We start from the raw sequence: 25,398 nt of genomic DNA, 5'->3' as shown, positions 1-25,398 counted from the left end.
AGCTGTTTGGCGCACGTCCTTCCGCCACCAAAGATCACAGGACTAGATTCTTTGCCTCCTGTTGCCACCTCCTCCTACTCAGCTTCCTCCTCCTCTTCTTCCACCTGCTCATCCAGTCAGCCACACACCTTCACCACCAACTTCAGCACAGCCCGGGGTAAACGTCAGCAGGCCATTCTGAAACTCATATGTTTGGGGGACAGGCCCCACACCGCACAGGATTTGTGGCGGGGTATAGAACAACAGACCGACGAGTGGTTGCTGCCGGTGAGCCTCAAGCCCGGCCTGGTGGTGTGCGATAATGGGCGAAATCTCGTTGCAGCTCTGGGACTAGCCGGTTTGACGCACATCCCTTGCTTGGCGCATGTGCTGAATTTGGTGGTGCAGAAGTTCATTCAAAACTACTCCGACATGTCAGAGCTGCTGCATAAAGTGCGGGCCGTCTGTTCGCGCTTCCGGCGTTCACATCCTGCCGCTGCTCGACTGTCTGCGCTACAGCGTAACTTCGGCCTTCCCGCTCACCGCCTCATATGCGACGTGCCCACCAGGTGGAACTCCACCTTGCACATGCTGGACAGACTGTGCGAGCAGCAGCAGGCCATAGTGGAGTTTAAGCTGCAGCACGCACGGGTCAGTCGCACTGCGGAACAGCACCACTTCACCACCAATGACTGGGCCTCCATGCGAGATCTGTGTGCCCTGTTGCGCTGTTTCGAGTACTCCACCAACATGGCCAGTGGCGATGACGCCGTTATCAGCGTTACAATACCACTTCTATGTCTCCTTGAGAAAACACTTAGGGCGATGATGGAAGAGGAGGTGGCCCAGGAGGAGGAGGAGGAGGAAGAGGGGTCATTTTTAGCACTTTCAGGCCAGTCTCTTCGAAGTGACTCAGAGGGAGGTTTTTTGCAACAGCAGAGGCCAGGTACAAATGTGGCCAGCCAGGGCCCACTACTGGAGGACGAGGAGGACGAGGATGAGGAGGAGGTGGAGGAGGATGAGGATGAAGCATGGTCACAGCGGGGTGGCACCCAACGCAGCTCGGGCCCATCACTGGTGCGTGGCTGGGGGGAAAGGCAGGACGATGACGATACGCCTCCCACAGAGGACATCTTGTCCTTACCCCTGGGCAGCCTGGCACACATGAGCGACTACATGCTGCAGTGCCTGCGCAACGACAGCAGAGTTGCCCACATTTTAACGTGTGCGGACTACTGGGTTGCCACCCTGCTGGATCCACAGTACAAAGACAATGTGCCCACCTTACTTCCTGCACTGGAGCATGATAGGAAGATACGCAAGTACAAGCGCACGTTGGTAGACGCGCTACTGAGAGCATTCCCAAATGTCACAGGGGAACAAGTGGAAGCCCAAGGCCAAGGCAGAAGAGGAGCAAGAGGTCACCAAGGCAGCTGTGTCACGGCCAGCTCCTCTGAGGGCAGGGTTAGCCTGGCAGAGATGTGGAAAAGTTTTGTCAACACGCCACAGCTAACTGCACCACCACCTGATACGCAACGTGTTAGCAGGAGGCAACATTTCACTAACATGGTGGAACAGTACGCGTGCACACCCCTCCACGTACTGACTGATGATTGCGAGGCTACCCAAAGTTGAATGAACCTCTCTTCTGTCTGGGTGCCGGGGCCTAAATATATGCCAATGGACTGTTCCAATGTTGGGTGACGTGAAGCCTGATTCTCTGCTATGACATGCAGACTAATTCTCTGCTGACATGAAGCCAGATTCTCTGTTACGGGACCTCTCTCCTCTGCCTGGGTGCTGGGCCTAAATATATGACAATGGACTGTTGCAGTGGTGGCTGACGTGAAGCCTGATTCTCTGCTATAACATGCAGACTGATTCTCTGCTGACATGAAGACAGATTCTCTGTTACGGGAGCTCTCTCCTCTGCCTGGGTGCTGGACCTAAATATATGACAATGGACCGTTGCAGTGGTGGCTGACGTGAAGCCTGATTCTCTGCTATGACATGCAGACTGATTCTCTGCTGACATGAAGCCAGATTCTCTGTTACGGGACCTCTCTCCTCTGCCTGGGTGCTGGGCCTAAATATATGACAATGGACTGTTGCAGTGGTGGCTGACGTGAAGCCTGATTCTCTGCTATGACATGCAGACTTATTCTCTGCTGACATGAAGACAGATTCTCTGTTATGGGACCTCTCTCCTCTACCTGGGTGCTGGGCCTAAATATATGACAATGGACTGTTGCAGTGGTGGCTGACGTGAAGCCTGATTCTCTGCTATGACATGCAGACTGATTCTCTGCTGACATGAAGACAGATTCTCTGTTACGGGACCTCTCTCCTCTGCCTGGGTGCTGGGCCTAAATATATGACAATGGACTGTTGCAGTGGTGGCTGACGTGAAGCCTGATTCTCTGCAATGACATGCAGACTGATTCTCTGCTGACATGAAGACAGATTCTCTGTTACGGGAGCTCTCTCCTCTGCCTGGGTGCTGGACCTAAATATATGACAATGGACTGTTGCAGTGGTGGCTGACGTGAAGCCTGATTCTCTGCTATGACATGCAGACTGATTCTCTGCTGACATGAAGCCAGATTCTCTGTTACGGGACCTCTCTCCTCTGCCTGGGTGCTGGGCCTAAATATATGACAATGGACTGTTGCAGTGGTGGCTGACGTGAAGCCTGATTCTCTGCTATGACATGCAGACTGATTCTCTGCTGACATGAAGACAGATTCTCTGTTACGGGACCTCTCTCCTCTGCCTGGGTGCTGGGCCTAAATATATGACAATGGACTGTTGCAGTGGTGGCTGACATGAAGCCTGATTCTCTGCTATGACATGCAGACTGATTCTCTGCTGACATGAAGACAGATTCTCTGTTACGGGAGCTCTCTCCTCTGCCTGGGTGCTGGACCTAAATATATGACAATGGACTGTTGCAGTGGTGGCTGACGTGAAGCCTGATTCTCTGCTATGACATGCAGACTGATTCTCTGCTGACATGAAGCCAGATTCTCTGTTACGGGACCTCTCTCCTCTGCCTGGGTGCTGGGCCTAAATATATGACAATGGACTGTTGCAGTGGTGGCTGACGTGAAGCCTGATTCTCTGCTATGACATGCAGACTGATTCTCTGCTGACATGAAGACAGATTCTCTGTTACGGGACCTCTCTCCTCTGCCTGGGTGCTGGGCCTAAATATATGACAATGGACTGTTGCAGTGGTGGCTGACATGAAGCCTGATTCTCTACTATGACATGCAGACTGATTCTCTGCTGACATGAAGACAGATTCTCTGTTACGGGACTTCTCTCCTCTGCCTGGGTGCCTGGGCCTAAATATATGACAATGGACTGTTGCAGTGGTGGTTGACGTGAAGCCTGATTCTCTGCTTTGACATGCAGACTGATTCTCTGCTGACATGAAGACAGATTCTCTGTTACGGGACCTCTCTCCTCTGCCTGGGTGCCTGGGCCTAAATATATGACAATGGACTGTTCCAATGTTGGGTGACGTGAAGCCTGATTCTCTGCTATGACATGCAGACTGATTCTCTGCTGACATGAAGCCAGATTCTCTGTTACGGGACCTCTCTCCTCTGCCTGGGTGCTGGGCCTAAATATATGACAATGGACTGTTGCAGTGGTGGCTGACGTGAAGCCTGATTCTCTGCTATGACATGCAGACTGATTCTTTGCTGACATGAAGACAGATTCTCTGTTACGGGACCTCTCTCCTCTGCCTGGGTGCTGGGCCTAAATATATGACAATGGACTGTTGCAGTGGTGGCTGACGTGAAGCCTGATTCTCTGCTTTGACATGCAGACTGATTCTCTGCTGACATGAAGACAGATTCTCTGTTACGGGACCTCTCTCCTCTGCCTGGGTGCTGGGCCTAAATATATGACAATGGACTGTTGCAGTGGTGGCTGACGTGAAGCCTGATTCTCTGCAATGACATGCAGACTGATTCTCTGCTGACATGAAGCCAGATTGTCTGTTACGGGACCTCTCTCCTCTGCCTGGGTGCTGGGCCTAAATATATGACAATGGACTGTTGCAGTGGTGGCTGACGTGAAGCCTGATTCTCTGCTATGACATGCAGACTGATTCTCTGCTGACATGAAGCCAGATTCTCTGTTACGGGACCTCTCTCCTCTGCCTGGGTGCTGGGCCTAAATATATGACAATGGACTGTTGCAGTGGTGGCTGACGTGAAGCCTGATTCTCTGCTATGACATGCAGACTGATTCTCTGCTGACATGAAGACAGATTCTCTGTTACGGGACCTCTCTCCTCTGCCTGGGTGCTGGGCCTAAATATATGACAATGGACTGTTGCAGTGGTGGCTGACGTGAAGCCTGATTCTCTGCAATGACATGCAGACTGATTCTCTGCTGACATGAAGACAGATTCTCTGTTACGGTACCTCTCTCCTCTGCCTGGGTGTCTGGGCCTAAATATATGCCAATGGACTGTTCCAATGATGGGTGACGTGAAGCCTGATTCTCTGCTATGACATGCAGACTGATTCTCTGCTGACATGAAGCCAGATTCTCTGTTACGGGACCTCTCTCCTCTGCCTGGGTGCTGGGCCTAAATATATGACAATGGACTGTTGCAGTGGTGGCTGACGTGAAGCCTGATTCTCTGCTATGACATGCAGACTGATTCTTTGCTGACATGAAGACAGATTCTCTGTTACGGGACCTCTCTCCTCTGCCTGGGTGCTGGGCCTAAATATATGACAATGGACTGTTGCAGTTGTGTCTGACGTGAAGCCTGATTCTCTGCTATGACATGCAGACTGATTCTCTGCTGACATGAAGCCAGATTCTCTGTTACGGGACCTGTCATCTGCATGTCATACTGACTTACAGTATTATTTCTCTACCATTGCGCACCCCTATGCGTGTTACTGCAAGGCACGGTGTTCTACACCCTTATAAAGGATCTCTGTAGCCCGGTAATAGTCATTTTTAACGCGATTTGCTGTGAATAAATTCGGATCAAAGAAAATATTTTCAGAAAGTTCGGCAAATCGGCCGAATTGAATTTTTTTGAAATTCGCTCATCTGTGCAAATAACAATCAAAACTTCTTTAACTGCCTCAATTGGGGAAGATCACTAACAACTGGCCTTGTCCAGGTCATCCTATCAAATTCACCAGAACATTGAAGTAAATGCCATAATATTATCACAGGACCTTCAGATAGCGAATAGCGGACCGTCCCTATTAACTGTGACCACCACCATTCCCTGCCCCTTTAACAGAGACCTCCACAGCGCCCGTCCCTTTAACAGTAGCATCCACAGCAGCCTGCCCCTTTAACAGTGACCTCCACAGTGGCTGCACCTTTATTAGTGACCTCCACAGTACCCTATCTCCTTAGCAGTGATTTCCACAAAAACCCTGTCCCCTTAACAGTGGCCTCTACACCAATCTGCCCCTTAACACTGACCTCCATAGCGGACGTCCACTTAACTGTGACTTGAATAGCAGCCTTGCCAGAAGTTTGGTTTTAGGCCGGACGGTCCGGCTTTCAGACTTCCTGTCCTCCGTCAGGCACAGGGCCTGGACGGACCCAGGGATGTCCTTTTGAACATTTCACTCTCAGACAGCAGCACTGTGCATTCTGAGCGTGAGCTGCAGGGAGAAATTCACCCTCCCTCCCACCCCTGTGGCTGACAGAAGTTGATTCGTTTTTCAATCCCCATCAGCTGCTGAGTGGGAGGAGGTATGGCCTAACCGAGTCAGGAGCGTGGCTTGGTGGGATTTGGGGGCAGGGTTCTTAAGGCTGTTTATTGCTGGTAGCCTGAATTCATGATATGAAAACAAATAAAGTTCCAGCACTCATGATTTCTTGGTAGCTAAAAATCTTTGTCTTTATTCAGGCAGTAGAAAAAAGTGTACAGGAAATCCACCCACTAGTGCAGCAACATTGACACGTTTCGAACAGAGTTCTTAGTCTTAACTGTGAACAGTCTAATTTTATGATTAAATACGGGTCTGGGAGCACCTAGTTCCACACCCCTCTTTTCCACTTCCTTTCCATTCCCCCGCCCTCCAGGTGGGGGTGGAACTAGGTGCTCCCAGACCAGTATTTAATCATGAGATTAGACACTGTTCACGGTTAGGACTAAGAACTCTGTTCGAAACGCGTCAATGTTGCTGCACTAGTGGGTGGATGTCCTGTACACTTTTTTCTACTGCCTGAATAAAGACAAAGATTTTTAGCTACCAAGAAATCGTGAGTGCTGGAACTTTATTTGTTTTCATATCAAGGATATAAATGCTCACCAGACTGTTCCGTGCATGCTGGTGATTTGGATGATTGGGTGAGCTGTACTTCCTTTGTGGCTTGTATTCAGGCCACCCTGTGACCTCCACAGCACTTTGCTCCCTTAAGAGTGTCATACACAGCACCCTGCCCCTTTAAAGCTGACCTAAAGCAGTGATGAAAAATGGCTGGGTTGTTATGGAAACCTGGTGTTAAACTGTGTGTATGTGGAGACTAAGGGCTTGCGAGTTTATATTGGCTGATGAGGGTCATGTGACCAGGCTTCTATTGGCTAATTAATTTTTTGGGAATATCTCAGGAATGCTAGATTCCCTGACACCTGATGTACGTGTGTGACAAATTTTGTGATTATAAATGTGAACCTGCGCTAAATTGCGTGCAATTGTTAGAGACACAAAAGTCCTTTTAAGGACAGTTGTTGTATCTGGCAGCATTATATATTTTTAGCGCAACCTCCGCTAAATAGCTTGCAATTGTTTGGCCACTGCAGCAACATTAGCTGCACTAGATCTCCTGTGTAAGGTGTGCGCAGCCTAAAAGTACCTGTGACTTCCAGTGTACTTTTTCCGTAGACGGTGTCCGCTGCAGACAGTTACATTAACTACGCTACATCTCCTGTATAACGTTTGCGCATCCAAAAAATATCTGTGAGCTCTAGCGTACTTTTTCCGTAGATGCTGCGGACAGCAACATTATCTGCGCTACATCTCCTGTTTAACGTGTGTGCATACTAAAAATAGCTGTGACATCCAGTGTACTTTTTCCGTAGACGATGTACACTGCGGACAGTTACATTACCTGCACTACATCTCCTGTATAATGTTTGTGCATCCAAAAAATATTTGTGACATCCAGTGTACTTTTTCTGTAGAAGCTGCGGACAGTGACATTACCAGCGCTACATCTCCTGTATAACGTTTCCGCATCCCAAATATCAGTGACATTGACTGTACTTTTTTCCTAGCCACTGGTGACAGCAGCAACATTACCTGCGCTACATCTCCTGTATAACGTTAGCCGCTGGTGACAGCAGCAAAATTAACTGCACTACATCTCCTGTTTAATGTTAGCCATTAGTGACAGCAGCGACATTACCTGCGCTACATCTCCTGTATAACGTTAGCCGCTGGTGACAGCAGCAAAATTAACTGCACTACATCTCCTGTTTAATGTTAGCCATTGGTGACAGCAGCGACATTACCTGCGCTACATCTCCTGTATAACGTTTGCGGATCCTAAATATCAGTGACATTCACTTTAATTTATTTGCGCATACACTTACAAAATCTGCGCTACTGTACGTGTGACATACTTGCAAGCATATATACCATTTAATATGCAGAAGGCGAGCAGTAAGGGATGGGGAAGTGGCCGAGCTGCTGATGTTGAATGCAGAGGCCGTGGCCCTGCTGTGAAACTGTGCCTGCTGCCAGAGCACAAGAAACACACTCATCCACGATACCTAGCTTCATGTCCCAGTTTGCAGTGCGGTACAGGACACCACTAAGTCACACCAGTGTGACTAGTTGTTCAGTTGGATTGCAGCAGATAATGCTTCCAGTCGGTTAAGCACCACCCTGTCTTCCACAAAGTCCAGTCTCAGTAGTCAAGAGTCTGGTCAACAGAAACCTCACCCTGATCCTCCTTTCTCCCAGCATGGAGAGTCTTGCCAAACAAGTGATCCCACACTCGCATATTCCAACTAGCTCTTTTCATTGCCATTCCTTGATTTGGGCCTCTCGCCAAGCCTGCTTGAAGAGGGACATGAGGAGATTGTGTACACTGATGCCCAAACTCTTGAGCATCCGCAGTTACAAGAAGATGACGGTGGGAAATGGCAATAAGTGTTTTACGAGGAGGATGGCGATAAAGAGACACGGTTGGCAATAAGTCAACAGGAATTAGTGTCTAAAGAGGCTGATTATGAGAATGAGACACAGTTGTCAATAAGTGAGGTTGTTAGGTCAACAAGTCAGGAGGATGATCAGAGTGAGGAAGTGGAGGTGGTGGACGATGAAATCACTGACCCAACCTGGGAAGGTGGCAAGCTGAGCAAGGACAGCAGTACAGAGGGGAAGGGATCTGCAGCAACAGGCTATAAGAGGCAATGGGGTGGCAAAAGGGAGAATGCAGCCACAGCAAAAAGGCCCACAACTGTTCCCCGGAGCACCCTCTTGCGGCAGTCTCCCTTGGCAAGGGGTAGGTGTTCTGCAGTCTGGCGCTTTTTTGAGGAAAGTGCGGACGATAAAAGAATTGTCATTTGAAACCTGTGCCATACCAAAATGAGCAGGGGCGTGAACGCTAGCAACCTCAACCACCACCAACATGATCCGCCACATGGCATCAAAGCACCCTAATAGGTGGGCTAAACACCTGGGTCCACAATCAGTGTCTGCGGGTCACACCACTGCCTCCTCTTCCCCTGTGTTACATGCTGGCCAATCCCCTGTCCAAGACGCAGGCCCGGATGCCTCACGCCCTGCACCTGGACCTTCGCAAGAACCATCAGCTAGCACATCCACTTCTGTGTTCCAGCACAACGTACAGATGTCCATATCCCAGGCCTTTGAACGAAAGCGCAAATACCCAGCCACCCACCCACAGGCCATAGCACTAAATGTGCACATTTCCAAATTGCTGGCCCTGGAAATGTTGCCATTTAGTCTTGTGGACACTGAGGCTTTCTGCAGCTTGATGTAGGTGGCCATCCCTCGTTACTCAGTCCCCAGCCGCCACTATTTATTCCAGTGTGCCGTCCCCGCCTTACACCAGCATATGTCATGTAACATCTCCTGTGCCCTGACCAACGCGGTTATTGGGAAAGTCCACTTAACAACTGACACATGGACAAGTGCTTTTGGCCAGGGACGCTACATTTCCCTGACAGCACACTGGGTGAACGTTGTGGAGGCTGGGAGCGAGTCGTACCCTGGGATGGCACAGGTGCTACCGACGCCAAGGATTGCGGGCCCTACTTCCATCAGGATTTCCGCCACCAACTACATTAGTGGCTGCAAACCCCCTCTTCTCTTCCTCCTCCACTTCCACCTCTGAATTCTCGTCTTGCAGCACCAGTCAGCCATCAGTAGCTGAAAGCAGTGTAGCACTGCAGTGGGGAAGCGGCAACAGGCCCAGCTGAAACTAATTTGCTTAGGTGACAAACAGCACACCGCCGCAGAGCTATGGCACGGTATAAGGGAACAGACTGAGCTGTGGCTCTTGTCACCCAACCTACAACCAGTCTGATAATGGCCATAACTTGGTGGCGGCTTTGGAGATCAGCAAGCTAACACTACATACCATGCCTAGCCCACATGTACAACTTAGTGGTTCAGTGGTTTCTCAAATCCTACCCTAATTTGACTGAGCTACTGGTGAAGGTGCGCCGCATGTGTGCCCATTTCCAAAAGTCATCTACAGCTGCCGCCGGTCTGGCAAAGCTGCAGCAGCGCTTGCAATTGCCAACTCACCGACTATTGTGCAACGTGAGCATGCGCTGGAACTCCACGTTCCACTTGTGGGCCAGGGTTTGTGAGCAGCAGAGGGCAATAGTGGAATACCAGCTGCAACATGATCGTTGCCTTTACAGTTAGCTTCCGCTCTTCACAAGCGATGGGTGGGCATGGATGTCTGACCTCTGTGAGGTTTTACGCAACTTTGAGGAATCAACACAGATGTGAGCAGCGATGCCACTTTTATCAGCGTAACTATCCCACTTCTGTGTCTACTCAAACGCTCGCTGATCACAACAAAGGCGGATGCTTTGCGTGTGGAAGAGGTGGAAATGGGGGAAGACAGTTCATCTTCTCAGTGCAAATTGGATGAGGAGGAGGAGGAGGAGGAGCAGGAGTCGGTTGCCTCCGCTACAGAGGGTAGTTCCCACAGCAGGTTTATTTCATCTGTTCAGCGTGGATGGGCCGAAGAGGAGGAAGAGGATGAGGAGATTGAGAGTCATCCTCCTGATGAGGACAGCGAAGTCTTGTCTGTTGGGACTCTGCACACATGGCTGATTTTATGTTATGCTTCCTTTCCCATGACCCTTGCGTTATACACATTTTGGCCATCACAGATTACTGGTCATTCACCCTTCTCGACCCCCACTACAAAGAGAACTTCTCATCTCTCATTCCTGTGGTGGACAGGACTAGTAAAATGGCGCAATACCAGAAGGTCCTTGTGGAAAAATTGCTCCAAAAATTTCCAGCTGGCAGCAGAGTACGTAGTTCCTTGGGCAACTGAGGGGGGAAAGATGAGGGGAACACACAGCAGTTCCAACAGAGGCAAGGCAACACTCTCTAAGGCCTGGAACAGTTTCATGACACCCCGCCAGCAACCTTACCCTGATGCCCGTCCTAGTGTCACAAGGAGAGAAAAGTTTTGGAAGATGGTGAAGGAGTACGTAGCATACTGTGTCAGTATCCTCAATGATCCCTCTGTGCCTTACAACTATTGGGTGTCCAAGCAGGACACGTGGCGTGAACTGGTGCTCTACGCCTTGGAGGTGCTGGCCTGCCCACCTGCCAGCATTTTGTCAGAGCGGGTATTTAGTGCTGCTGGTGGCATTATAACTGATAAGCGCATCCGCCTGTCAAATAAAAATGCTGACAGGTTAAAGCTTATCAAAAAGAACAATGCCTGGATTGCCCCTGACTTCTCTTCTCCACCAGAGGAAAGTGGCTGAACATTAAGGCACTTTAATTATAGCTTTTATGGTGTAATGAATGCACTGTATTCCCATTCACCCCTTCCACCACAAAAAAGGGCATATGGTTCAATCTTCCTTTTCTCATCCCCCTCCTCCTCTTCCTTCTCCTCCACCATATCAACATGCTTATTAGGTTGCCCTCGCTCCTAATGTTTTAGAGGGTCAGGTCAGCAGCAGGCCCTCAACCATAATGTTTTAGATGGTCAGATCAGCAGCAGGCACTCACCCCTAATGTTTTAGATAGTTAGCTCGGCAGCTGGCCCTCGCCCCTATTACTTTAGATAGTCAGATCAGCAGCAGGCACTCACCCCTAATGTTTTAGAGAGTCAGCTCAGCAGCAGACCCTCACCCCTAATGTTTTGGATGGTAAGCTCAACAGCAGACCGTCGTCCCTAATGTTTTAGATGGTCAGCTCAGCAGCAGACCCTCATCCCTAATGTTTTAGATGATCAGCTCAACAGCAGACCCTCACCCCTAATGTTTTAGACGGTCAGCTCAGCAGCAGACTCTCGCCCCTAATGTTTTAGATGGTCAGCTCAGAAGCACACCCTCACCCCTAATCTTTTAGTGGGTCACCAGCAGGTCATCCATCATAATTTTTCAAGGGTGTGTAAGATGCCCTTCTTTATGTGTAACAAAGGGTGTATTGGAGTGCCGGTTCCTTGTAATTTTTGGCAGCCCTTTCACTAGTGCATAGGCTTTATGAGCCTAGGAGTCCCACTACCTGAACAATTGTACCACAATGTGAATGATGCTCTCCTTTATTTGATATATAGTTTGTATCAGATTGCCTCTTGCTTGTAATTTTTGGCAGCACTTGCACTTTATATACAAGTAAATAAAACCGAAGATTTTTTCTTCGGTTTGGTGCGTATTATTGTCAGTCTGTAAAAGTGGCGTACTACTCTGACAAAATCATTCCCAGCAGCGACCTGGGAGTCCAAGATACATAGAGACATCCTCTGCATACTGTTCCCGAACCATTTCAGTGGTGTTTCCATCAATTTCTGACCTTTTCATGTGAACATTATATGCGAGAGCCTGCTGGTGAGCTGACGCTCTAAAAACATTCTATGCGAGAGCCTGCTACTGAGCTTACCCTCTCAAACATTAGGGGCGAGGGCCTGCTGCTAAGCTGACCCTCTAAAACATTAGGGGCGAGAGCCTGCTGGTGAGCTGATACTCTAAAACATTATATGCGAGGGCCTGCTGCTGAGCTGATGCTCTAAAACATTACGGGTGAGGGCCTGCTGCGAAGCTAACCCTCTAAAACATTAGAGGTGAGGCCTGCAGTTGAGCTGACCCTATTAAAAAAAATTGAGTGGAGGGAATGTATACAATCTGGAGGAGGAGAAGGGGGAGGAGGAAACAAGATTCAACCACATACTCTTTTTTATGGTGGAAAAGGTGCATGGGAATACACTACAGTAGATTGAGTACATTATAAATGATAGATTGAAATTTACTTTATGTTCATCATCAGCTCAGCTCTCCTCTGGTGGAGTTGAGAAGTTAGGGGCAATCCAGGCCTTGTTCATTTTTATCTGAGTCAACCTGTCAGCATTGCCAGTGGACAAGTGGATATGCTTATCTGTTATATTGCCACCAGCAGCACTAAATACACGCTCAGACAAAACGCTGGTGGCAGGGCAGGCCAGCACCTCCACGGCGTAGAGTGCAAGTTTGTGCCACATGTCCAGCTTGGACACCCAGTAGTTGTAAGGCACTGAGGGATCATTTAGGATGCTGACAAGGTCTGCTATGCATTCCTTCACCATCTTCCAAAACTTTTCCCTCCTTGTACCACTAGGCGGCACTTCTGGGTGAGGTTGCTGGCGGGGGTGTCCCATGCCTTGGAGAGTGTTGCCCTGACTTTGTTAGAACTGATGTGTGTTCCCCTTGTCTCCCTTCCTCGGTTGCCTAAGGAATTGCTGATTCTGCCGCCAGCATTGTCAGATGGAAAGTTTTAGAGCAATTTTCCAACAAGGATCTTCTGGTATTGCACCAGAGGGTTGCTGGAAAGGTAGACTAACATGAAGTCAGCCATGTGTGCCAGAGTACCAACAGGCAAGACGTCGATGTCGACATCAGGATGACTCTCCATCTCCTCATCCCCCTCCTCTTCTTCCCATCCACGTTGAACAGATGGAATTAAAGTTCCATGGGTACTACACTCTGTAGCAGAGGCAACTGTCTCCAGCTCCTCTTCCTCCTCCTCCTCTTCTTCTGGTCCAATTCGCGCTGAGAAGACAAACTGAGGGTGGGCTGGCTATCACCCTGTGTAATGTCCTACCCCATTTCCTGGTCTACCACATTCAGAGCGTCGTCCTTAATTATGAGCAGCGATCGTTTGAGTAGACACAGAAGTGGGATGGTTACGCTGATAATAGCGTTATTACCACTAACCATCTGTGTGGTTTCATCAAAGTTTTTTAAAACCTCACAGAGGTCAGACATCAATGCCCACTCCTCGCTTGTGAATAGTGGCAGTTGACTCGAAAGGCGATGACTATGTTGCAGCTGGTATTCCACAACTGCCCTCTACTGCTCACAAAGCCTGGCCAACATGTGGAACGTAGAATTCCAGCGCCTGCTCACGTCGCACAACAGTCGGTGAGCTGGAAGCCGCAAGCGCTGCTGCAGCGTTGACAGACCGGCTGAAGCTGTCGACGACTTGCGGAAATGGGCACACATTCGGCGTGCCTTCACTAGTAGCTCTGGCAAATTGGGGTAGGTTTTGATGAACCGCTGAACCACTAAGTTTAAGACGTGGGCTAGGCATGGGATGTGTGTCAGGTTGCCGAGCTCCAAAGCCGCCACCAAGTTACGGCCATCGTCAGACACAACCTTGCCTGGTTGTAGGTTGAGTGGTGAGAGCCACAGCTCAGTTTTGTCCCTTACACCCTGCCATAGCTCTGCGGCGGTGTGCCGTTTGTCCCCTAAACAGATGAACTTCAGCACGGCCTGTTGATGCTTACCCACAGCAGTGCTACACTGCTTCCAGCTAGCGACTGATGACTGACTGCTGCTGGAGGTGGAATCGGCGGAGGAGGAGAAGTGTGGGTTGGAGCCAGTAATATAGCTGCTGGCGGAGACCCTGATGGATGTAGAGCCCGCAATCCTGGGCATAGGTAGCACCTGTGCCATCCCAGGGTACGACTCACTCCCGGCCTCAACAACATTCACCCAGTGTGCCGTCAGGAAAATGTAGCATCCCTGGCCACCAGCACTTGTCCATGTGTCTGTGGTTAAGTGGACCTTTCCAGTAACTGCGTTGGTCAGGGTACGGGTGATGTTCTGGGACACATGCTGGTGTAAGGTGGGCACGGCACACTGTGAAAAATAGTGGCGACTTGAGACTACGTACCGAGAGACGGCCGCCAACAACAGGCTGCGGAAGACCTCAGTGTCCACACGCCTAAATGGCAACATTTCAAGGTCCAGTGGCCTGTGGGTGGGTGGATATTTGCGCTTGTATTTAAATGACTGTGTTATAGACATTTGGACACTGCACTGGGACAGGGAAGTGGATGTTGTTGCTGATGGTTCATGCGAATGTCCAGGTGCAGGGTGAGGGGCATCCGGGCCTGTGCCTTCGACAGGAGATTGGCCAGCAGTGCGTAACACACAAAGGAAGAGGGGGCCGTGGTGTTAACCGCAGACCAAGATTGTGGACCCAGGCGTTTTGTCCACCTTTTAGGGTGTATGGATGCCATGTGGCGGATCATGCTGGTGGTGGGGAGGTTGCTGGGGCGGTTGTGTTCACACCCTGACTCATTTTAGTACGGTACAGGTTGCAAACTACCACTCTTTTGTCGTCTGCACTTTCCTAAAAAAAAGCGCCATACTACGGAACACCTACCCCTTGGCAAGGTAGATTTACGCATAGGGGTGCTCGGTGTAACAGTTGCGGGCCCACTGCTTCTTCCAGCCTGTTGCGGTGCTTCGGATCCCTCCCCCTCTGTACTGCTGTACTCGCTCGGCTTTTCACCTTCATATGTTAGGTCAGTGACCTCATCGTCAACCACCTCCTCTTCCCCTTTCTGACTCTGCTCATCCTCCTAACTTGACCTAACCACAACCTCAGTGATTGGTAACTGTGTCTCATCATCATCCACCTCGTGAAAGAATGATTGCCGTTTACCACCGTCATCTTCGTGAGACTGTGAAGGCTCAAGAGGTTGGGAATCAGGGCACAATATCTCAGGTCCCTTTTCAAACGTGCTGGGCGTGAGGGCCAAATGTTATAGTGGCACTGGATAGAGCTCCTCGGAATATCCGAATGTTGGATCACTCATTTGGCAAGCTTCTCCATGGTGGGAGGAAGGATGATCAGAGAGAGGATTCGGTTGACCAGACACTTGGCTACAGAGACTGGACTTGGAAGAGAGGTTGGTGCTTAACCAACTGGAAGCATTATCTTCAGCAATCCAACCGACCAACTGTTCGCACTGGTCTGACTTGGACAGTGTTGTCCTGCGCCGCCCAGCTAAGTTGGACATGAAGGTGGGTACGGTGGATGTTTTTTTTCCCTGGTGCACTGGCAGCAGGCACAGTTTAGTTGCACCCAGGGCCACGGTCTCCGTGTGCACCATCAGCATAACGCCCACTTCCCCGTCCCTTAGTGCTCGCCTTCTTCATATGAGAGGTTTTGTCACTAGATGTGGCGCAGATTGTTTTATAGTCCGCTAAAGACACCGTTTTCTGATGCAGGACAGTATATGTCACAGAAACACACAGAATATGGACACTAGATTACGCCCAGATTTTGGGAATTTGCAAAACAAACTCAGTTTTTGGATGCAGGACAGTATATGTCACAGAAACACACAGAATATGGACACTAGATTAGGCCCAGATTATTGGAATTTGCCCTAAAGAAACAGTTTTTAGATGCAGGACAGTTTTTGGATGCAGAACAGTATATGTCACACATACACACAGAATATAGACACTAGATTAGGCCCAGATTTATGGAATCTGCAGTACAGACACTGTTTTCTGATGTAGTTTTCACTATATCTAGGCCTGACAACCACACAATGTATTGAAGCGCAGATCACACAATTCACAGATTACACCATTGACAGCAAAATGTGGATTATGGGAAAAAAATTATATTATTTTCACTAATATTCTTCCTATCTCTGCCCCTGACACACAGTAGGTATTGCTGAACAGATGTCACAAGTCACTGCAGACACCTTCTATATAGCAAAATATTTATTTTGAAAAGTATAAAAAAAATTGAGTACAACTTTGCACAATTAAATTGCTGCCACCACCCACAATATTCCTTAAAAGGACTTTGGGGTCTTTGAAATCGTTTCAAATTGAATAAATTGCGATGACAAACTACCTACACTATCTGTCCCTTCCTAAGTGCAGCTGTCCCTGACTCGCAATGAGCCGAATATAGCACCCGATAACGCATTCCGGCCAGCCTATCACTGTAATGCCAACATTACTACTGGCATTACATTGATGGCAGTACTTACCTGCACGTTTATTGGCTGCTTAGCAGCAGCGAAACGTGCGGGGAAGAGACTCGAGCATGGCGCTCGAGCACATGTGCTACTCGGCCGAGTACCGCCATGTGCCGAGCATAGCGATGCTCGAGCCGAACTCATCACTATTATAGACATAATACATATAGAATTCCCACAAATCAACAGTTCAGACAATTGCAAAATTATGGGTATGGAAATTATAGACCCCAGTATAATAATCACTATCACCCACGAGTGGAGGGAAATACAACAGGAACTATGACCAATGCCAATAAGATTGAGATCAAGAGGCACAGAATTTTCCTCATCAGATCATGAAGGGGATTCAAAGGGAGGGATAGATGAGAACAGCTTGAAGAGATACACAAATGGAAGGGACCAGAACCCCCCAGAAAAGAAATCTTATAGATGATGCAGAGGAGGAAGAAAGAGAAAAAAACTGTACCAGAAACAAGAAAGTAAAGGAGAAGTAAAGGGGATTTATAAACTTAGCTCATATGTACCAAGTGAGAATTAAAATAAAGTCCTAATGAAGGGGTTGAAGTATGCTAAAAAAGTTTAATAAATTTGAGACCTTCTTAGATATCCATCATTTTATAAGGAAGCTAAACATAGTCAAATATGTCATCTCCAATCCGAGGCCAAGCAATGTAGATCTAGCTGCATGAGGAATTATACACACTGATTTACGGGACAAAACAGCTGTAGACTGTTTGGGCATGCTGGGAGTTGTAGTTTTGCAACAGTTGGAGGGCCGCAGGTTGAGCATGGCTGTGCTAGAGTGTCCTTGTGGCCTCCAGTATGTAGGACGAAAAACTAGGAAACTCAAAGTAAGGATCCAAGAACACTTACATAACATCAAGAAAGGTCTAGAAACTGTCAGTATCTCTGTCCAATTCAAAAACTTACATAACAAGAACCCAGAAATACTTTTTTTTATAGGACTTGAACAGGTCCGTAACTTTTGGAGGGGTGGAGACCCATTAAGTTAATTAAGTTGAATGGATTTATCAACTTGGTGCCCTGCAACCTGAGGGTCTAAATGTCGAGTTCGATATAAAAGCCTGCGTAAGTAAATTAACCAATATGAGGATATACCATTAGCATTTAGTACAGTTTGAGGTATACTAGTTAATGCCCACATTTAAAAAGAAAATATGGGGATGGAGCAATGGTTCCATTTTATAAGATCCTTGATAGGGATCTTAGGAATATATATATACTAACTAAGGTGAAAGGAGATAGGTTATTGTGTGTTGGGTGACGATCCATAGTGATATTAAATGTGTTGGGGGATTAACTACTGTGATATAGAGGAGAAAGTGGTGACGCAATAGACATTAGCTTGAACGTATTTTGTCATTGTAGGAGATCTGCATGAGGAGCAGAACTTTGAATTGTGATGGAGATGTGGGAATTCTGACAAGGGCTTTACATTACATTGAGGAAACTAATGAGTGAATGCTGAATGCATAAGATAGGACATGTGATTTCATGGGAGGTGGAGATAGGGAGATAAGTGGTGTATAAGAATAAGGAAGGATATTTAAATAATGTATTATTGATTTTTTTAAATGTTAAAGCTAATATTTAGATTCTGTGCTAAATAGATGGTTTGGGAATCATTATGTATATTAATCATCATGTGAATGGAGGTTGAAGAAACGCCCACAATGGCTTGAAAAAAGAGCAATCAGGATGAGTCCACAGGTTCCCCTCACGAAGAGGAGGCAAAACCCGGGTACGGCATTTGATAAGAGGATGTGCACATTTTTAAATGACTGTTATTTTATGGACTTTGTGAGCACAATAAATTACTACATTACATTAACCCAGTAAGCGGACTTCACTATGTCAGGCGGTTACTTATTTTATTCTTAGGATACTAGAGCATCGATATATGTGAAAAACGAAGCTATATATCTGAGGAACTATATTCAAAAGACACTCCTTGTATACTGTGAATGTGAACTCTACTAAAATTTAAGCTGTGCGTTTTTTATTTATTCAAGGTATCAGGTTCAGCTTACAGGATTAGAGAAGGCTCGAAATCTTGTCTATTTAACCTCAAGCCATTGCTTCCTTCCTTATGCTTCCAAGCTTCTTCTTATATTTAGGGTCATTGCATGATGCAGAATTAATTTTTAGCTGAGCTCCATTCTTATGAAAGATGGTTTCAAATTATTTCTCAAAAGTCAAAAATGTGATTGAGGTACACAATGGTACCTGGGTGCATGTCGGGCCATCTCTTCTTTCATTCTTAGAAGAAATATATCAATAGAGAAGCACTATAGTACCTCACGGAAAACCTAGGAATTCATCAGCCAGTCCAAGACCTCAGATTCATTAGGGTTAACACGATAATATCCAAATGAAGAGTGGTTGCAGCATCTCCAATCTAAAAAGGTTTATTCACACAGGGTCCATGAGATAGTACACAAGGTCAAATAAAGTGCGACGCTTCGGCTACATGGTAGCTTGAGAAAGGCTACCATGTAGCTGAAGCGTCAAACTTTATTTGACCTTCCGTACTGTCTCATGGAATTGTGTGAATAAACCTTTTTGGATTTTCTGCCACCACTCTTTATTTGGATTCTTTCATTCTTAGGAGACTAGAGCATCTATATATGTGAGAAACGAAGCTTTATATCTGAGGAATTATATAAAAAAGACACTCTAAAATTTAAGCTGTGTGGTTTTTAATTATTGATGTTGACTGTTTGTGAAAGGTACCCACCTCAAAATTAAACAACAGTGCAGAAGGAGATCATTGATCTGGGACTGAAACTTTTTAGCAGATTAAATATTTCTTCTTTTTGCTTTTTTTTTCACTCTTTCTATTTCTATACATTATTGATCCTGATCCCTGTTTCTGTCAGGCTACCCAGCCATGATAACATGACATATTCAGGATTGCAATATTGCCATCTGTTCTAGAGCAGAGTTGTTGCTTTACAATAGATAGTAATGGAGTGATCCTGGGTGTGGTATGCAGTCAATCTAAGTAGCCTGACAACAAAGCTCACCAGCGTGTGGTCAATGTAGGTGCCAGAGTGCAATGTGTCCTCAACCTCTTGGCAGCTCTGTAAGTGGAAACAACTCTCCAATTTATATTCTTGGATGGGCTGCTTCCACTTTAAATAATTCCTAAAGAACTCCTTTAAAGCAGATGTCAAATCTCCAATTCTTCTCTATCAGTGAACAGTAAAGCATCAATAGAGAGATATTGAGCAAAACAATATATAGGTTCCTTTGCATTTATGAAATTGACTTTAAGTTGCCTTTACTTATAGATAAAGTATGTGAATACTCCACCTCCTCCCTGTTGACTGCATGCAGTCAATTACTGCAAGACTCGTGATTTTTCTGAAAGTCCAATCAGCTCTATAGTAGCTTTTTACATTAATGTACTCAATCACAGAAAACTATATATCCCTAAGCTCAAAATTAATTTTTTTTGTACTATACTGAATGAGAATCACAGAAGACCTAGCAACGATGCTGGAAGTAGTCTTGATAGAGATTCAGGATTCTGTAATACTTCCTTCTAGAAGAGAAACTTGGCAATAGTTTGAAAAGTCTGTCTGGGTAGATAGATGACACCGTGCTCCGAACATGACAAATGTGGGGTTATAAATAATAATAAACTCATTCTGTCTAAGGCCCATGTGCACAACTGTATTTTTTGTCCGCATTTGACCCAAATGTTATGAGGATCGGATGAGGACCTCATCCATATGTCTGTTCTGTAACTCCAGAAAACAAAGATAGAACATGTCCTATTCTTGTCCATACTGCAGACAAAAATAGGCATTTCTATAATAGTACAGGATGTGCGGAACAGGAAAGTGTGGTGCACACACGGACGGTATCCATGTTTTGCGGATATGTGCTTTGCAGAATGCAAAATGGTTAAGGCTTGTACTTGAGGTGTGTATGAGGCTTAAAGCTTAGTTGTTACTTTAAAAGTGAATGTTGTTTTAAATAACAGCTAAAACGCTGTGAAATGACAAATTATGAATTGCAAAACTATGCAACATAAAGTTTACGTGTGAATGCAAGCAGAAAAACCTTTATTATGGAAACGATGAACTTTACTCTAATGCTTTTCATTTTCACGTGTCTTCCTTTTACCTCCAATTTATTTAACTCTTCTCTTAAAGCTCTGTCAACTACAAGCCAGCCAAATATATTCTAATTCTAATGCAATGTAAATCTATGGTGTATAAGATCATGGTCAAGTTCTATGTGAAATAGAAACTTTCCTGTTGCTGCATATTTTTTTAAATTACATTATATGATGCTTAGCAGCAGTCCACCTATATAAAAATATAGGGGGTCATTTATCAAACGGGTGTAAAGTAGAACTGTCTTAGTTACCCATAGCAACTAATTCCACCTTTTATTTTGGACAGCTTTTTTGGAAAATGAAAGGAGGAATCTGTTTGCTATAGGCAACTAAGCCAGTTCTAATTTACACTAGTTTTATAAATAAACCCCTATATTTTTATATAGGTAGACTGCTGCTAAGCATCAAAAAATGCACCAAAAAAAATAATGGTATGTCTCCTTCTCCCATGCCATGTAAATTGTAATCCCTCCTGTCCAACCTCAGCTTTCTCACCCAAAAAATTGCAGCTTGCACTATATACCATGTCTTGTATGGATCTATGGCATGGGTTGTGGACATACCATAGTGTATTCACTTTTTGGGATGGGATTATTATTATTATTTATTAATAAAACGACATTCATTCCATAGCGCTGTACTTATGATAAGAGGCATACATACATAATACATAAAATTGCAGTAAGCATGAACGAGACAAGCTACAAACTGGTACAGAAGGAGACAGGGCCCTGCCCATGAGGGCTTACAGTCTACATGGTATGGGAGAAGGACACATACCGTCTAGATTGTACAGTAGGAGAGGGTAAAGTTGGTCATGGCAGTATAGAGGCAGCAGGATCACTGGTTGTAGGCTTGTCTGAAGAGGTGGGTTTTCAGGTTTCTTTTGAAGGATTCCACTGTAGGTGAGAGTCTGATATGTTGGTGTAGCAAGTTCCAGAGTGTGGGGGATGCACGGGAGAAATCTTGGAGGCGATTGTGGGAAGAGGTGATAAGAGGAGAGGAAAGAAGCAGGTCTTGTGAGGATTGGAGATTGCGTGTGGGGGTGTATCAGGAAAGTAGCTCAGAGATGTAGGGAGGGGACAGGTTGTAGACAGCCTTGTAGGTATTTGTTAGCATTTTGAACTGACTTCACTGGGCAATGGGGAGGCAGTGAAGGGATTAGCAGAGGGGAGAGGCAGAGAAGTAACAGGTTGAGAGGTGGATTAGTCGGGCAGCAGAGTTGAGAATAGATGGGAAGGGTGCAAGAGTGCTAGATGGAAGGCCACAGAGGAGGATGTTGCAGTAGTCTAGGCCGGAGATGATAAGGGCATGTATAAGCATTTTCACTGACTAAAAGTTGAGAAAAGCACGGATGTGGGAGATTTTTTTAGAGTTGGAGGCGGCAGGTGGTGGGCTTAGATGTGCGGTCGGAAAGAGAGGGCAGAATCCAAGGTCACTCCAAGGCAGCAGACTTGGTTGACTGGAGAGAGTGTGCATCAATTGATCGTGATATATAGGTCTGTTAGGGGGGGTTGAGCAAGATGGGGGAAAGATGAATTCTGTTTTATCTATGTTAAGTTTTAGAAAGCGAGAGGAGAAGAAGGAGGATATGGAAGATAGGCATTGTGAGATTCTGGATACTAAGGTGGTGATATCTGGACCAGAGAGCATAAAAGTGATAATAATAATATAATACAGTATTTAGTGTCTCTGTGGAGTTGACCAGTGCCTAAAAATATGTTGGTATTAGTTTTTCATGCCTTATTTCCCTTTGATGGAAGTAAAGTAATGCTGTTGATGGTTTCTCCACTAATACATATGATCCCGCTAATGGTTCTTTGTTTTATCTTTCAGCATTGGTTATCTCCAACCATATCAGCTTTATCACATGATGTGGAGTGCCATAATGAGACACATGCAAAAAAGTTATTTATTAACCCATTATTGTTAAAAAAAAGTTAAAGAGAATTTAATATACAGTGGATCATGATAGTGGGCCTTCTCTTGAGATCAAAGAGGAACAGGCAAGTTTGATAGGAGAGATATGTGCTTAACTATCCTTCTTGAGTTGGAGACTGGTTGGTTTTCCTGTGTAAGCAACCTATGATATGTACTCTTGCTATTCTTTGAGAAATGTGGTGGCTTATGGCCATGCATGAGGAATGTTTAACCCATTCCCAACATCGAGTGTAGCTGTATCAGGAGCTGAGCAGTGCCTTAGCTTCCAGACATCTGCTGGCTACTACATCACATGCAATATTAAATTGTGTCAATATAAAGTACAACTTTTTCCTCCAAAAATAAGCCCTCATAAAGCTATGTTAACACAAAAGTAAAAAAAAAAAGTTATGGCTCTTGGAAGACAAGGAATAAAAAAAAAATGGAAAAAATAAATAAATAAAATCTCTGCACCAGGAATGTAATAATGCCTTTATTAATGTATGCTTACAAAAATAAGGTTCAATAAAGTGCTTGCTAGTGGTGTCTAGTTGTTTATTACTATTAGAAATGAGCAAAGTTTAGAAAAATTCTATTTGGCAACTTTCTCAAAGTTAGCCAAGAAATTTGATTTGTTACGAATTATTTCAGAACAAATCACTATAAATCAGGTATACCCAGGCCACTCTGCCTTAGGGCTGGTTGTGGCCATGCTGCTTTGAAGAACTATGCAGCTAATTTGCCCTCAGCTGCCTTTCATTTAATAATGAAGACTTCACTATATAGTCAGTCTTCATTTTAATGGCTGCGTGGTACCTTTAAACGGGGTCTGTTGCTGTTATGGGGTTTGTCTGGTTAAGTAGGGGGGACAATATGCACTTTATTGCTTTTCTTGTCCTCAATGTGTCCTGTAAGCTATTTGGCAGTAAACACAGAATATTAATCAGCTCTAGGATACCCACTGCTCCAACCTCCGTGCTCTCCTGCTCTACATGTGGGAGTCCTTCCTCTGCCATCTGCTTTTCCTCCTTTTCCACATCATCTAATATCGATGAGAATATGTCATCAGGAACATCCAGCTCCTCCTCTCTCTTGCTGACTTTTCTACGACGTGGATACTTTAAAGGATGATTTGGAAGAATTAAAGCTAGCAAAAAAATAAGGATGTTCATCATTAAGACCTGGCCCCCCTAAGAGGCGTAGCCAGGATGTTATCGGTTGGTATGCTGGCACCGGAATAATAAAGGCTTCCATCTTATTGGCATTGAATTACATTTATGGCTGATTTAGGAATAAGTAAATTTAGGAATAAATAAAACTGACACAACATAAGTCTACCTACACTCTCCCTGCAGTCTCCCTGTACTATCCCAGATTCTTCTATTAATTATTTTCAGCAACACTGTCCCTAGTGCATGAGCACTTCCCATGTCTCTCCCTATGCTCAACTCACAGGACAATGGCGGAGACAGCATGGATTGGCTGGCTGCATGGCATTATGGGTGATCTCACATTCCTGGGCTTCTTACTTTCACTTCGTAACATATGCAGTCTCCATTTTAGGAAAAACTGATTCGTTACCACGAAACATGAGGAAATTCAGATTAGTTGCGAATTGAAGTTTTCCTAAACTTTGGAAAAAATTCCACTTCAAATGCCTTGCTTCGCTCAACATTAATTACCATGTATAGGCTTGCTTTAAATTTACTTGTGTATTGTTTGTAATATGTGATTTATAACAACTTATGTATATCGTGAGGCAATTATGCATTTCAACATTATGGGGATCATTTATGAAACTGGTGTAAAGTAGAACTGGCTTAGTTGCCTATAGCAACCAGATTCCTCCTTTCATTTTCCAAAGGAGCTGTCCAAGATAAAAGATGGAATCAGATTGGTTGCTATAGGTAGCAAAGGCAGTTCTACTTTACACCAGTTTCATAAATTGCCCCCTATATTGTTATATAGGTGGACTGCTGCTAAGTATCATATAATGTAATTTTAAAAAATATGCAGCAACAGGGAAGTTTCTATTTCACATAGAACTTGACCATTACCTTATATACCATAGATTTACATTGCATTAGAATTAGAATATCTTTTGCTGGCTTGTAGTTGACAGAGCTTTAAGAGAAGAGTTAAATAAATTGGAGGTAAAAGGAAGACATGTGAAAATGAAAAGCATTAGAGTAAAGTTCATTGTTTCCATAATAAAGGTTTTTCTGCTTGCATTCGCAGGTAAACTTTATGTTGCATAGCTTTGCAATTCATAATTTGTCATTTCACAGAGTTTTAACTGTTATTTAAAACAACATTCACTTTCAAAGTAACAACTAAGCTTTAAGCCTCCTAGCACACCTCAAGCACAAGCCTTAACCATTTTGCAATCTGCAAAGCACATATCCACAAAACATGGATACCGTTCGTGTGTGCCCCACACTTTCCTGTTCCGCACATCCTGTACTATTAAAGAAATGCCTATTTTTGTCTACAGTATAGACAAGAATAGGACATGTTCTATCTTTGTTTTGTAGAGTTGAGGAACAGACATAGGGATGAGGTCCGCATCCGATCCTCATAACAATTGGATTAAATGCGGACAAAAAATACAGTTGTGCACATGGGCCTTAGACAGAATGAGTTTATTATTATTTATAACCCCAAATTTGTCATGTTTGGTGCACGGTGTCATCTTTCTACCCAGTTACGTGGGGGTTACGTGGCTCTCCTGAGGTGTACATCCCCACATCTATGGGTATGTAGACATGCTATATTGTTGTGGACTTTGAGGGATGTGCTCACTGGCTCTAGGTGCTCAGCTATACCCACTTGGGTTATCC

The sequence above is a fragment of the Bufo gargarizans genome, chromosome 4 (assembly GCF_014858855.1).
Source record: "Bufo gargarizans isolate SCDJY-AF-19 chromosome 4, ASM1485885v1, whole genome shotgun sequence".
NCBI classification, from domain to species: Eukaryota; Metazoa; Chordata; class Amphibia; order Anura; family Bufonidae; genus Bufo; species Bufo gargarizans.
Note: the sequence above shows the minus strand (reverse complement) of the source record.